Source organism: Copidosoma floridanum, unplaced genomic scaffold (assembly GCF_036245765.1).
Source record: "Copidosoma floridanum isolate Cflo_tuat_1 unplaced genomic scaffold, Cflo_Japanese_pri ptg000013l, whole genome shotgun sequence".
Taxonomy (NCBI): Eukaryota; Metazoa; Arthropoda; class Insecta; order Hymenoptera; family Encyrtidae; genus Copidosoma; species Copidosoma floridanum.
In genome coordinates this window covers 31,865,575-31,881,329 of record NW_028321890.1, presented here as the reverse complement: position 1 = coordinate 31,881,329, position 15,755 = coordinate 31,865,575, and the positions used below count along the sequence as shown (strand labels likewise).

Below are 15,755 nucleotides of genomic sequence, written 5' to 3'. Positions count from 1 at the left end.
CTAATCGGAGAAGAGAAAAATCGAAGGCGATCAGAAATACTCACCAGCGCTCCCAGCGACTGGAAAACAAAAAGAAAAAAGAAAAGGCGATAAGGAGGATATGATTTCGAAGTAAGAAAAAGAAAGGGGAAGAAAAAAATTACGAGCCGACGAAGGAGTCCCCCCTGCCCCTCTGTCTTGGTGAAGCAATAACCGCGGGACTTTACGATGAAACTTGGTTTACTGCCACCGGCAGTGCGGCCACCGCTGGCGCGCGCGCGATTCTTCAGGTTCGAGGGAGCTTAACCGCAGCTTCTTTCCTCGCGACGCGCGGGGCCGCGAGATTTTCGAATCTCGACGGCGTCACGAAGCTTCTGCCCACGAGTTATATCGCTTTTCTTTCATTATGAAGCAGCCAGAGAGCGGAGAGAGAGAGAGGAGCGAGCCTCCCGCGATCGTAAAAGTCGTCGAGATATTCCGAACGGGAGAAGCGCACAAATCTTTCGCTGCCGCGGAGCTCGGAGCTAAATATGAAATATGTAAATTGTCCGCGTAATAAAATGCGATCATTAAAATTTGAATTATACTTGAAATTATGTTGTTTTTGATGCGTGCGTGCGTGTGTGTGTTGCGTTGCGTTATTTTAAAGTCGACGGTGATTATGGGGCATTTTAATACCTTTGAGTCGCTTCGAGTGGAATTGAAAATAACATTGTCTCCGATACGAGTGAGCGAACATTATCATTATTATGTACACACAAGTATTTGATTTTTTTTACCGACCGACTGTATAGGGGGATGCAAGGAATTATTTTTAAAAAAGTAACATTTCAGCACAAGTAACATTATTTTCAAGTATTTCGTAGTAACTGCAGTTAAGTGCAAACGAGCAGCGAGAAAATCCAAAAAATCGTCCATAAATATCACAGACCATTGCATGTTGAATAAGTACTTGAAATAAAAAAAGAATAAGAAAAAAAGTTACTTGAAACAGTCCTTCCAGTCTTGTTTTACAATTACTTTAAGCCAATGGCGATTATGTGACGAAACCTACTATTCAAAAGACCATTCCAAAAGCTGCCCTACACAAAGAGAAAAATGTAATAAAAATTACTGTGCTAGAATGGTAATCTGGTAGTGTTCGGTCTACTAGAGATTTTTTAATATTGGAACAATAATTTTCAATGTTTAGAACAGTAATTTTTGTTGTAAGCATAGTGATTCTTTCTGTTTGTACGATAGAAATTACTGACCGGAATGGTAAAAATTAGGTTGGCCAAAGTAAAAAGTCCCTAGACGGCGGAATGACACCAGATTACCATTCCAGCACAGTAATTTATATTATATTTTTCTCTCAGTGGTACGTGTAAGAGATCGGTCGTTTGGTCGATCGTTCGTCATTGCACATTTTGTATATCCGCGGTACTGCGGAATGTATCGACTAATGCCCAATGTAATGACACAGTACAAAAATATTCGGACATTATGCTTTGCACATAGTCACGTACCAATTACGCCTCGCGAGAGTTTCTACACTGCACGCGCCTGGTGTGTGTCAATCACTTGTCGCTCACAGCTATGCAAATGTGCGGTGTATACAATATTATACATATGAGCTTGCGCGCGTGTGTGCTTTGAAACTTCGTGTGTGTAGGAATAACCACGTAAGCTCTAGATATATTGTACACACAACTGCGGCTACTCGACGATAGACTCCTCGTATGTTTAACTAACGCAACGTGAGACTACGGGCTCAAGAATAATCGCGGGTGACTCCTTTCAGTATCTCTACCATAAGCATTGTTCGCATTTTCTAAAAACATATATACATACATATACTCCACCAATTATTCTTAGCACGAGGTGAAATCGATGAATTGTCAAATGTTTTAGAATTATATTAAATTATATTTACACAAGTCAGATAAATGTCACGCAAAGTATTACAAAGTTCTTTTATAGTTGAAACTTTGATTGAAATGTCGTAGTCTGTTTACAATACGAGACAAAAATTTCCTCGTGACTTAGGCTATATATAGCCTTTTTTTCTCTGAAACTATCGGCTTGCCTTGCTCTCTGCAATTTTTTTTTCACAACATATCTCTGTACTGGTTTATGTGTTCTTGATGTCTTCTTTGTATTTCTTGTTTGTGCACTCGACTTTGTTGAACGATTTATCAACAACAGCTGATACGAAATGAAAAAGTTACTACCGATAAAACAAAAAATACATATCACGCGTTGAAATCGTAACAAAAAAAAAAAAAAGGTTTGCACGTGATCATTTTTAATGCGGTTGGGAAAATCAGTTTCATAACATCGAGAAGAGTATCAAACTCGAATGAGGAAACTTTTTCGAAAAACCATCGAGCTCCAAGACTAATTATAATTGTAAAGATGTGAACTCTTACCTTACTCTATACCATTACTGTTACAATTGGAAATGGGGCAAGTCCAACTATGAAATAAAATTAATGTGTTGATGTAAAAAAAGATTGCAAAGAGTTAATATATTATTTAGGTCCGCTCAAAATTTCTAGACCAATGAATGCACTTAAAGACTTTATATGTGTAACGTGCACCAAAATATTATGCTATTGTGGCCCTGACGTTTATAAATGCACGTGTACATAATATGAGCAATTCCAAAAAATTTTTTGTCTAGTGGTTCCAAAGTAAATTAACATGTTCGTATACTTTTGAACTGGCCTACTTTGTTTATCATATTTGAAAAACCTTGGTTATCTTTAAAATTTAACATCATATACTCTTTAAAGTTTTTTAAATACAAAGAATGTTGAAAAATTAGTTTAGTTGACATTACTGTGGTAACTGGTATTTTATTTAAGTGCGCTCCTTAAATAAATCGTACAAATCTTTAAAAAAAACATGTTATGTTAACCACTTTCTTCTATAAAGAGAAGTATAATTTTTCAGACAAAAATAACTGGGACTTATAAAAAAAAAATCAAAAAGTTAGTCATTTTTTCATAATAAAAAGAATGAGGAGTTTCAGAAAAAAAAAGTTGAGCACTAAAATGATAGATTGAAAAAAATACCCTTACTTCATACTTTAGAGTATTATACCCTATGCCTTAGTACTCTCAAAATCATACTAAAACAGAAACAATATTTTATACCTATTACTCTATAAATATATATGTTTTATAGCAAAGTTCTTAACAAAAAATCATGGATCTCATTTTTACTAATGTTCAATGTTTGATGTAATATTATTTTACTGTTAAAAACTCTGACTATCGCTTTAAATTGTAAAAAAAATTATCATCATTTTACATCTTATTTTCGTTACTCTTTCTGTTTGAAATGAAAGTACGTCGTGCTTCATATTCAAAAACGCAGCTTTAAACACTTGTAAAATTGGAAAGAATTTCGTTAATAATATTTTAGGGTAACCAAGATCATTCTTGTACCGTCACGCTACATTTGGAAGCAAATGAGACTTCAACAGGCGAGCTACTTAACAAACATTTTTTTTAATTCTCTCGAAACACGTAGACCAATTAGTTTTTGTATAATCACTCATGGGCGTTCGCTCGGAAATTAAGGAACAACCTGCCAATTACTTCCTCTTCTTTCTTTCCCCATCTGGAGTATACAGGTTTCTTTTTGAACGTAAGATCACACAAATTACGTAGGTATCACTCATGCGTACGAGCTGACTAGCACACTAGGAATTTTCAAAGTATGTGCTCGCCCTCACTCGCCAACAATGTTTATGCAGCACCGGTTACTCGTACCATTACATGATGCTCTCTTCTTCGATCTCTTATTTCCTTTTTTTCATTTATAATTTTTCTCCTCCTCCTTTCCTTCCACCACGGTGTTATTTCCTTCGTTACATTACATACTCGTCTTCTCCTCCCATCGTGAGCTCTGATTTATACTCGTCCTCTCTTTCCTCGTTCTTCTGTCCTCCTCCTGCATAGACTCGACCCAACGCTGTGTCTCTTCTTGGCAATCTGTCTTCTCACTATGGGCTCTTCTTCATCTTTTTCATGTTCGGACGTACAGAGTCGGGAACACAGTGTTGCTGCAGTAGCCGCTCGGTCACTTGGCGTATTATCTATCTTCCGCGGCGAAGGCGATCTCTCTATTCCCTCCGTCGTTTTACATGACTGTCTACCACAACTGCATTTCTAGCCACACACGTGGACGACAATATGTATTACGTGACAGTATGCGATGCGATTTTTTGTCTTCGATTTTTCCTTTGCTGTTTGTCCCTCTGCAAAAGTTTGTTCGGATGCACGTGTACTGTACACGCGAGTACAACTTTTACCGTTTATTTTTGAGAGGTATATTGATGCGGTGTATTATTACATACAAGTCCTACGGACGTATCAACGAAAAAAACGCGTATCTATCGACTATCTGTGTCTATTTTTTTAAAAATTCAAAATTTGGAAACAGACAATTTATATGTAGGAATAATATTTTTATTTGATATTTGTTACAATAGTCTCCCACTTTTCGTTTACAATGGAACCAAGTATACCTAGATTTTACTGCAAATTAAGAAGAAAATAAATTATAAAGAAAAAAAAAAAAAATTATTTTTACCAAATTTTGTAAACAAAATGATATAATAACTGTAAACAAGTTTCAAATTTATACATTTTTTCATTCATTTGAAGGTAAATATACAAAAAGTAAAATAATTATTAAAATTATTATGATTGCTTGGCTCAAACACTAATGACTAGTATAAGGTCTATTAATAGCCTGAAAATGACCATAATCATAAAAAATATGGTTGAGACTTAGTGTTTATTTTCTGAGATTTAAAAAATTTTAATGAATAAAGAAAAAAAAGTAAAAAACTATTGTGACGTATCGAAAAAATATTAAAGTTAATATTCAAGTAATTAAAAAGTTAGACCAATAAAATAAGATGTGTACCTAATGGGACATAGTTTTTTTTAATATTTAAAAATTTGTTTTACCAATTATTTTATGATGTGAATTTTACTCGTAATTTATACCAATAATGAAAGATTTATTATTTACTTTCAATATCAATGGGAGATAGACTTCCCTGTACATCTCAAAAATTTTGTTAAATAATCTCAAGTAAGTATTCAGTGTTGTAAGTAAATTTAGATTTCTATTTACTTTCAACGATTTTAACAATTATTTTTTTCATACAAGTTCCCAAAGTTTTCCCAATCACCCAAGTTCTCGGGTTTTTTCTTATGAGCCCCGCTAGTCCTATGCATTCCTCTAGTCTTGCCGATTGTCATATCCCTGCTGGCCGTAGTGGTAATCATGGAAATAAAAATAATTTTAAATACTTCTTCGAGCTAATCTCACTTGAGACGCGTTTCATCATGATTTTGACTAAGTTTCCAAGCATTCATTGAGAACTTGGAATAAGCTTAATATATTTTTATGTCACTCTGTCTTCCAACCAAAATTTACTTTACGCGTCTTCAACTAAAATAAAGCTACATATTCCAGTTATTATGATTATTCTTATGATTCTGGATGCCAAAAACCACTCAAAGTAAAATTTCTTTATAACATATATTAACAGTTGTAGTTATCATTGTAGAAAGGAATTCTCTTTCGTTCATTTTGAATAAGTATAGTTAAAAATAAATCAATCAATACATGAATGAATAAATAAATATATGTTTGACATTTTCATAGATCTTCTTAATTCATAAAAACTGCAGCTAATTCATATTTGTGGTGGTCTGGCTTAATAAATTTTTTCCATGAAAATGACTTATAATGACTTGCACAGTTTGCTCAAACTTTTTTCAACTGCACGTACAAAACATGTACCGCGTTCTCGTACGTACCAAAGTTTTTCCAAGATCCGCGAGATTTCAGCTTGAGGAAAGAAAGTGTAATTACAACATAGTATTTCTGTTTCACTGAAAATTCACAAACATACGTGAGCGTGTGTACGCGTGTGTATCGATATAATGCCGCAAGTGACACCCTATTACTGCCTGCAGTTGCATTTTATCTGGAACAGAGTTTTTATTCCACATGCTTATACACTGATAAGAAAGATTACTTGTCATAAATGAATGATTTGCTTGCGGGTATTAACGATGGACGATTTTAAATGAATGAATATTTATCAACATTTAAGACGTATTGATTCACAGTTAATTAAGAATTTTTTGTTTTAATTTTTTAGTAAAAATTCTTTAGTTAATAGTTATTTTCTAACTATCAATAACTGACTGATAGATTTGAAAGATCAAAAGTTTTAATGTTAGAAGAGTAAGAATAATTTTTGCAGGTGAAAATAGTCATAGGGACTATAAAAAAATGTGTAGTTATACTTTATAGCAACGAAAAAAAATTAATGTCACAGCCTCCTAACCTTAGTTAGAATCTTAACTTTTTAGTTCATTTCAGTTAGAGTTGAAAATCAATTAATTATTAGAGGCTTAAAGTAGAAAAAAAATGTTTTTAATCTTTTTGAACTACTATTTTAAGTTGGGTATCTCTATTTTATTTGTATGCGTTGAAAATAAGATTTTTCATTTAAATAACCATCGTGTTACTCCCTTGAAATATCAGTTCTATTGTAGTAATGTAGTTTTCTACACAATAATACATATTTACTTTAGTATGAATATCGATTTTATTTTTTTCATCAAGTTGGTTGGTGGTTTATAAAAAAACTTGACATCTAAAAATTAGCCAATGTAACAAACAAGTCGAATCCGCAAAATGTGGACTAGCCAACTTCTGTTGCAAGACATTGACGATCCCGAATAAGACTCAAATCTCTGGTCGCATCTGTCTTCCACGTATACTCTCGTGTGTTCTCCTCCTCTTTTTTCCACAGCATCGACATACTGTGCATATTTATATATATGCTCGTGTTCGTGCGCGTCTGGAGACGCGTGCCTAATACAAGTTGGGCCTCGGAGTAAATTATTATAATTAACGTGTAAGGGGTCTCGTGTCATGACAATTGGGCGGGGAGGGGGGAATATGATACGTCACGTACACGAAAGTGAAAATATTCTAGTGACTATGTGTACACGGTTTGTAAATGTACAGTGATAAACGTCCCGATTGCTACCCAATTATTTATTATAATCAACTACTATCCTGACATCCAGAATCTTCGAAAAAACAGTAGTAGATGCTGGAATTGTAAAAATGTACCAATTAGTATTATCCTTGTATTACTCGTATATGTTTTTCATGTATGTTTTAAGTGAGAAAATTATTCAGCACAATTAGTATTTTGGACATTATCGAGGGTTAGAGTTTTGTGATTATCAGAAAAAAAAGGTTTTTAGTCATCCCGTAAGTTGATACAAATCTTTTTTGATACATTTTTCAAATTTTGCACTCCCAACACTGTAGGGCAAAAGTTTTCATTATCGTGTACTTAATTAGTAGAAATTGAGATGTAATGATTGACTGTAAGTTGCAACAAATATCAAGCTATAAAAATGTCACAAATTAACTCCGTTAACGTAAGACAGTGCACTTTTGTTACCATCACGCCATCATATGTATATATACGTGTAATACGTTTCACGCGCACACGGGAAATAGGATGTAACAGGGTATGCTTATTTTTACAAATTTAATTAAAACGGCAATAAAAATTGATTCACACAGAAGCATTAAAATTCAACTTACAGTATGGGAAACGAGTGCCCATAAATAATTGTTTTTACGACCGTTCCAATCTCATTTGATATTCATAAACACTTGATTTTTCACTCTTTGTAAACTAGTTTTCAAAGTCATAGTTATTATAGTCTCCTTTCCTCTTACCATTACAAGTGAAAAGTAACTAATTCCCCAAAGAATCAAAAATAATGAAGAAAATAATAAATAAATGAAACGCAACCAATAATGGCACAAAATTTGTAATATGATTTCATTGCTGTTCAGCCAAGCGGTGCAACTATATTTTTCCGAAAACAAGGAGGCACTAAAGACAAGTACAAGATACAGAGCAAGCTGATGAGAGAAAACAAAGTCTCGTGGGTTTACATATCAAGTTTATACATCAATGCATACATCTTTCACGGATCGGCAAGCGATTGCTCACACATCGCAGTAATATCGATCCATTGAAGGTATAAGATATTGCTTTGGAAAGACTTATACAAATATCTTTAGATAATTCCTAGTAATGGCAAACAAAGTATCAGACGCCATTTGATTATTGACTCACTACAGTAGTTGTTACTACTATATGCATTTTTTTCGTTTTTGGGCATAACTGCAGTAAAAGTGTGCCTTTCATTTCAGTCAAAGCTTTTCACTGATAAATGTAGAAAACATATGACTTTCCCTAAGAGACCACATAAACAACTTACTCGATTTTCGTGAAATAAATCAAGTGCTTTTCTGATACCTTCAAGCATTTAAATAATATTTCATCTAATTTCGAGACGCTAATGTGTAAATATCCCTTGCAGAACCATTCAACCTCATGATTTCAGTGTTCATGTAAAAAAAAAAAAATCTCTAGCCAGTAACTATTGCGCACACGTGCCAATAAACAAGATAAATGAAGACGACGAAGAAGATACACGTGATTTTTTAATCACTGCACTTGAAGTCGCAGGATCGCGTCATCCGTGCCCTACAGACGACTGCGAGTCCTCCCTCCTCCGCGAGTCTCAAAAGTTAGCGACGCAACAACGATGCGATAAAAATAGAAGAGCCAAAAGAACGAGCGAGAAGGGGAGAAAATAATACGCGAGCAGCACCACATTGTATGGCAATTGTTGTTTAATAAATGCCTCGGGCGCGCAACAATGCAATTCGGCTCGCGCACACGACCACCACGACAATACATATTTAGATACAATAAAGAATGGCTCTTTGCGGGTGTATAGGTTTTTTTTTCTTTTCTTTTTTCTAACTCGTACAAACATGTGTAGGTACGGTCGTCACTGTCGCAGTGGTCATTGCATAATGCTTCGGAAGACTCTTGAATCTTGTTAATACAAATGAGCCACCCGTCGGAGGGACACGCGGACGCAAAACGTGGGGCAATTAAGAATCGCGCGGGCAGGTACATACACACACACACACACACATCCATTACATTTTAAGAAGTGAGGATTAATATTTTTGCTCGAGAATCCCAATCTCTGATTCTCTTGTTGAGCGCCAACACTTGATTATAAATACGATTGTGCATATCTATCAAGACCATATTTTTTTTATCTCTCTCTCTCTCTCACTCCTTTTTTACTTTACTGCGCTTTGATATTCATGCGGTATAAGTAGTCGAGGCTCGATTCGCGAGTCATTTTTGCCGCGAGGGTATACGAGGAAAGAGACTCTCCTAGCGATAGACGGGTGCATAATACTTACGTAACCTCGCAGTGACTGATAGCTTAAAAACATTTTTTTCCCCTACAATATAGTTGCAACTACGCGATAATTTTATTAGCGTTTAGTGTGTGTGTGTGTGTGCGTGTGCGTGCGGTGTTGAAATTCGCGCAAAAGTGTGCTAACAACGATATAGTTACTGGTCTCGCCTTCCAGCTTTGGTACATATGATTATGAGAAAATCATAGCGCGCTCGAGTTTTTTATAACGCGTGCCCGCTGAATTATATGGGTTCGCGATTATAAAGTTCGACATTATTCATCTCAAGGCTGCTCGACAATGTCGTCGATTTCGTATTGGCGCGTGAACGAGCTCGCGTTCCATTGAGTTTAAATGCCATGCACGTGAATTCCCGCTTGAAGTTTCCTCCTTCTCCTCCTAAATGAATGTGTGTATGTGTGAGAGAAAAAAGAAAAAAGAAAACGATAATATGCATATATGTATCGTAATTATACGTGCAGTGCACCCATTGAGTTGGAGAATATAGCGTGCATGCATGTAACACACAAACGTAGAGGAGGTGCAAAAGTTAACGAAAAAGGATAGAGCTCGGGCATAAAGTGTTCGCAATCTTATCTGAGGTAGCGTTTCCACAGGCAAACGTGTATATTTGTGTATACGTAGTATTGATTGGAGCGTCACATTGTATTCCCTGGTCGTGGGTATATGTATTTGGATGAGGTCGTGATAACCCTCCTCTTTTACGGAGCTGCAAGGAGATCAAGTGGAAGATTGCAGGGATCGTTTATTAGCTGGATGAGCGAGATGATCCCTTCTCGATTTTCTCGGGAGTTGGGGCAAAGTAAAGTTTAAGCGAACGAACGAATCGAGTGTTGCGCCGATGACTAAGCACCGACTTGATTGAAACGTACATGAGTGTATAGCTCTGTTAACTCCTTCGTTACAATGTTGCGATTGTACTGCTACTATTTTCCTTCGTAATCGACGACCCTGTTTTTCTCGATTGCTAGAGATATATAGGTTATTGATGCTTTCTCTCGATGTCCGATGTAGTTTATGCAACGAGCTATTAAAGTAGATACAAGTGTGACTTACGTGATGTAGACAATCTTCCGAATTTTATATTTGCGCAAGAGTGTGTCTACTGCGGTTCGAGGGAACAGTTTTCCATCCACGAGCTTTTTTTGACAAGTTTAAAGATGTATGGGGTTAATTCTACTTTCTATAAAACACACAGACCCGGTATTAGTCTTAAAGTCATCAGACGAGTTATTTTATCCCAAAATGGTACCCTGTCCTTGAATATTTGTAGAGATAACCTTTGTTCCAAAAAAATTCCTGAAGGAATTATACAAGAGCTTACACAAACTCTACTCCATCGCGAGTTCTCTTTAACACATTTAATTGAGCAAAAATTTAACGATTGCCAATATTTTTTTTCTTTTCTTTAAAAAACTCGATCTACAGTGCCATTTTTCAAATCTTCCCTACGGGCTGAAAATCTACAAATTAAAGGAGACCAGCAAAAAAAGGATTTTACGAAAAAGTTATAGTATCATTAAAATAATTCAGCGACATCGATCGAGAGGGTGAGCCGTGGACTGACTCTTACACCCAAGAGAGAATCTTGGAGAAGGCCTGAGTCAAGGTTATTTTCAATCCCACAGCACTGAGTTATATAAATGGTATCGAGATCAGGTATTCATTTTTGATCGCATTACGTTATATATTCTTGCACGGGTACATCTAGGTTAACGCTGAAATTTGTTCAATCCACATCTCGAAGGGTCGACGTGAAAACGTTCTTTTCTTGAGAGCGCGATAATTGTGTAGTGCCCGACATACTAATTACGCACACCGTCATACTACAGTAGTTGATACCATTTTTTATCCGAAACTTTGTTGCCAACTCATTAATTTGCCAGTGAGTTCGAGCTCATCATCTGGTCGCCCTACAATGTATGTTTTATGTATCGTTTTATTATTCTCATAATTAAATTGTGATAATTAAATCGTATCTCTTTACACTCCGATGAAAACAAAAAAACAAAATCTCACGGAGGCATAAATTTCAACTGATTAATAAAATTTACGAAACGTCCAAGATAACTCAATACTTATGACGTTTTTTTCTTCAAATTCATTTTATATTATACCACATACTTGAGGCTTTCAACCGTTTGATTCATAAAACCATATCTCAGTACTTATCATAGTGATATGCTATAATTTTATTAATTTCAAGAATAATCTGTAATATTTTAAGTTTCAACTCATTAAAAAATTATCATTCATTGTCTACTAGTTTGATTTGGATATTTCGAGACTATAGGTGTCAAAAACTGTAGAAGTTATGAACTCGTTAGAGTTGAGAGAGCCACTGCAAAACATCTGATCTTATCACTCCAAAAGGTGAGCAGAAAAATCAGCAACATTGTTGTCGAGCTATTGAAATAAAGAGAAGCACGAGATATTTTTTTTTTATCAAAAGTGCGCACGGATTTATCAATTATTCTTTCCTTTTCATGCTCAGCCTTAAACTTCGTGACAACATCAAAAATCGAGATATGTATCAACTGACTGAATGATGAATCAGCTCAATGTAATAACTCGAGTATATACGAAATAGAAAAGTTTTTTGTTCAGAGCCTGACTGGGTGCATAGAGCTACATTTTATCCTAAATTCAGTATACTCTTTCTCTGACACTTTAGTGCTTGATTCTGATTACAATTATCAATAAATTTTTTAATTTCAACAAACTTTCTAAAGAAAATTTCTGTTTTAATGTATTATCTTAATTTTGAAAAATATCACGGTAAACTGTCCTAGGTTACAGTTTGAATTTTTATTTTATTTACTTGACTGCTGAAATAAGCCGAAGGTTTGTGCTACTATCATTAACAGCAAACAACTAAAATTATCCCCAAAAACTATTTTATACATTTATGATTATAATTTATGAGCTAGATAATCTCTCTACATAAGTTATTGACTGATTATATGAAATGATTTAAAGCGTATGGTTTTTAGGGAAATGTCTAGGTACAAGTTGTTGATAGTTTTACCTACAGTGCTGTAAAATATTTGTTCAGAAAATGTATACACAATAACAAGAGTCAGATACGTGGACTCGATCAAACTCTTTCTTGACTTGATTAATTCATTAAACCGATTAATTCCATTGATTAGGCGTTTCTCTAGAGAACGATCAGATAGTTACACTGATTTGGGACTTGACAATAAATAAAGAGCACGTTGTCTGTCGGATAAATCAACCGATTTACAGCGTTTGTGATTTTTATGTCTCAAAAATCAGATAGAGGCATCAGAACAAAATGTATAAAAACCTTATTTACAACAGATCAGTTGGTAGCAATTACAAAAAAAATCAGTCTCATCTGGACAAAACGAATAAGAAATAATGTGACGAAATATTGAACTGTAGGTACAGACGCAACAGTATAGCTAAGTAGTATGTTTTTATAGTATTACAGGTATACGTTGCAGTACAGGTAAACCGAATAATGTGAGCAATGTCTTCTTCTGTGGCGCACGCGCGTTCGCCTCGTCTGCTCACACATTGTAATCGTCGTGCATCGATATTACGTGAATCCACGTACGTATACACACCTTATAGTGGCGTGCGATCGGCGACCTTCAGAGCAGCTGTCGTCATCTGCAAGCGTACCATCCGCACCGATAGATTTTTGGCTTACGAACTCGCGATTACAAGAATAAGAGTGAACGAGCAACTCTCGAAGGGACACTGAGTTCTGACGTGGAAGAGTGTACGTATCGGTAAATCGGTAACGCGAGCACAACAATCTCAGGGAGTCAAACGTGACATCGGAGGGGACGAGAAGCAATTTTTTCCAACACGAAACTGGTATAAAATGCACCTCGAAGCGAGTGAACGAGACGCGCTCGCGCGCACTTATATGCACCACACCACTCGTATACATGCAACTCGCAAAAGCTGCGGCCTCACGCATCGCGGGCAGCGGCAAACTGCACAGCCGGCTGTGAAATCCGCAACGGCAAGTATACTTATACCAGCCGATCGAGCTAGAGTTCTCTCTCACTTCTCGGCCGGACTGTACACGTCCGTGCAACATTGTAACAATTTGCCTGTTTACCGTACAGTCCCTCTATCTCTTTCTCGCTTGCTCCTTCGCCCGCGGCTGTATATACGTGCCTTGGAAGATCGCGTGCGTTCGCGCGTACCTATATACAGGCATGCATTATATATACACGTCGAGCGCGAAGACGAGAAAGAGAGTAGGCGAGCGTGCGTGGCTAAAGTCGAGCCATGCCTTCTGCACGTACGTATATACTTATAACGTAAAAAACGAGGCTCTCGCTCGACAGCTACCGCGTACTCTGCACATATACGTTATAATGTAAGTACTTATGCGGAGCAGAGCGAGTGCAGCGTTCGCTGATGGTGCATTTGACTGGGCCACGCCGATCTTATGCTATACCGTTGCTACCTCGAAAAGTGCGAGCCAACTATGCTCACTCGTTTGAATGTCCGCGAATTATTTCGAGTCTACTGTACGTAGCGAGAGGACGCTTTCTTCGGATTAGTACACCGATCTAGAGCCAAAATTTGTGGGTGAACTCCTTTAATCGTTCGAAAGATCGGTAGCGCATGGATCGATGGGTGCATCGGGAGTTTTCGCTGTACTCACTTTGCCCAAAGTAATCGGTACCAATCGCAGGTTGTACATGATATAGCGAACATCATCCTCCGCGTTTGATGCACTTGTTCTTCCGCTAGTAGGGTAATGTAAGACAGGGAGTTACTACTCAGTGGCTGTATGTTTTCTCTAAGCCAATAAAAAAAAAATACTAATACTAAAAGACAGGGAGCGCACTATGGGGGTCCCAAGGGTGATGATCGATGGCACAGCCATGCGCACTGCCGATATCATCTCCAACGCGGTGTAAGTGTCCGCGCGTACATCGAGAGGAGTTGTTGGATGAAGAGATCAAGAGATGGACGCGGATAACACCTCTTACGGAGTATATAAATTTTCTCGATGCTCCGTGTATATATATACGCTCGCGCGCTCTTGGTCGCCGATTGATAGTCGTGCGTATAGTCTTTGGCGTTGTACCATATATACATATATATATATATATATATATACGCGGGGCTTACCACCTCCGTTCTCTTTCTACTTGTGCCGACGATATGACTCGTAGATTATGTACGTACACGGCACACAGTTGCACGACAAGTATTAGCGCCTGCAGCGGCGTGGTGGCCCGAGAAACCGGTTTTCCTTTAATGACAGATTTTGCATCTGCGAATTTTGCATCTGCAATCAAATGTTCGGTGTGTTTTTTCTTTTCCTTTTTTTGTTTGTTTGTCTGTTTCAGACACGTTTTATGATATTACACTTTCTAATGCCACGTACATTCAATATTCGAATCCGTCACTTTAGGTACAAGCGTTAGTTTACGAAAGTCTTGGTCCTAATAATTTATTGAAAGTAGGAGTATTCATATATTTATAAAGCGTATCGCAGTTTATAAAAATAAAAAAATTTTAACTAATCGATAGCCAGTAAGAGAGTAAAAAAATAAAAAATTTGCTTCTACTCACTCGAATAACTATAACTTGCAAGAAAGATTTTTTCCAACCCATTACCATTGGTTCATACACATACTGTAAATACAAATGATAAAACAATTTGTTTAAAGTATGTGTTAAAGGGTGATAACAAGGTCTCGTAGGTGTTTCACTCAGTAAAATTTTTTATTGTTTTATTTTAAGATAATAAACACGGATTGATATCCCTTGACAGGTGAATAATGCTGAATCTGTAGAATTCACAAATTTCTCAAAATAACATGCACAAATAAAGGTAATAAGCCATTTCCATGATTTCAACAATTCCTTACATTAAATAATCGTTACGGTCGTTTTGGTACACTGTACCTAGTTCAAAAGAGTATCACACAGTTCCTAAACATAAATACATTTAACCATCATTTAGTTAAATAAACAACGACGAAAATCATGTGAAACTAATACAATTTTACTAAATACTTTTCTTGCATCATTGTCATCCAATGAGCAGTAAATCAATTGGTAGTAACACGGGTTGCGTTGAATTTTCAATAATCATTCCTAGAAATGCTTGTACGTTTTTCAGTTTCGACAGGTCACTATGCTGAATGTACAAAATCAGAGTTGCGAACTGCACTTGTGCAGCATTTAATTATGTATGCTTGAAAAAGTATCCAATAATCTTTAGCACTTCCGGCGCGTGGACAAGTGTATCGGTCAAGCTTTCACTTTGAAATCACATTCGTAGTGAATGCAAGTATCTCGGTGCTTTCAACACTTGTGGCTTACGTTACATCTAAACTTATCAGAATCCATTATTTTTATCTTGTGAAATAAAACATCATCTCTCAATCATCGTTACTGTATCGAGA

General features: G+C 36.4%; 1 protein-coding gene across 4 annotated transcripts in view; it reads right to left on the bottom strand.

Moving 5' to 3' along the window:
* dsx (transcription factor doublesex) overlaps positions 1 to 13,287 on the bottom strand; it is a 71,929-nt gene extending 58,642 nt beyond the window's left edge. For all 4 annotated transcript variants that reach the window (XM_089590890.1, XM_089590892.1, XM_089590891.1 and 1 more), the window contains exon 1: positions 12,936 to 13,287. The gene's annotated coding sequence lies outside the window, so the exon portion shown is untranslated. The remainder of the gene's footprint in view (positions 1 to 12,935) is intronic.
* Positions 13,288 to 15,755: the final 2,468 nt, after the last annotated feature.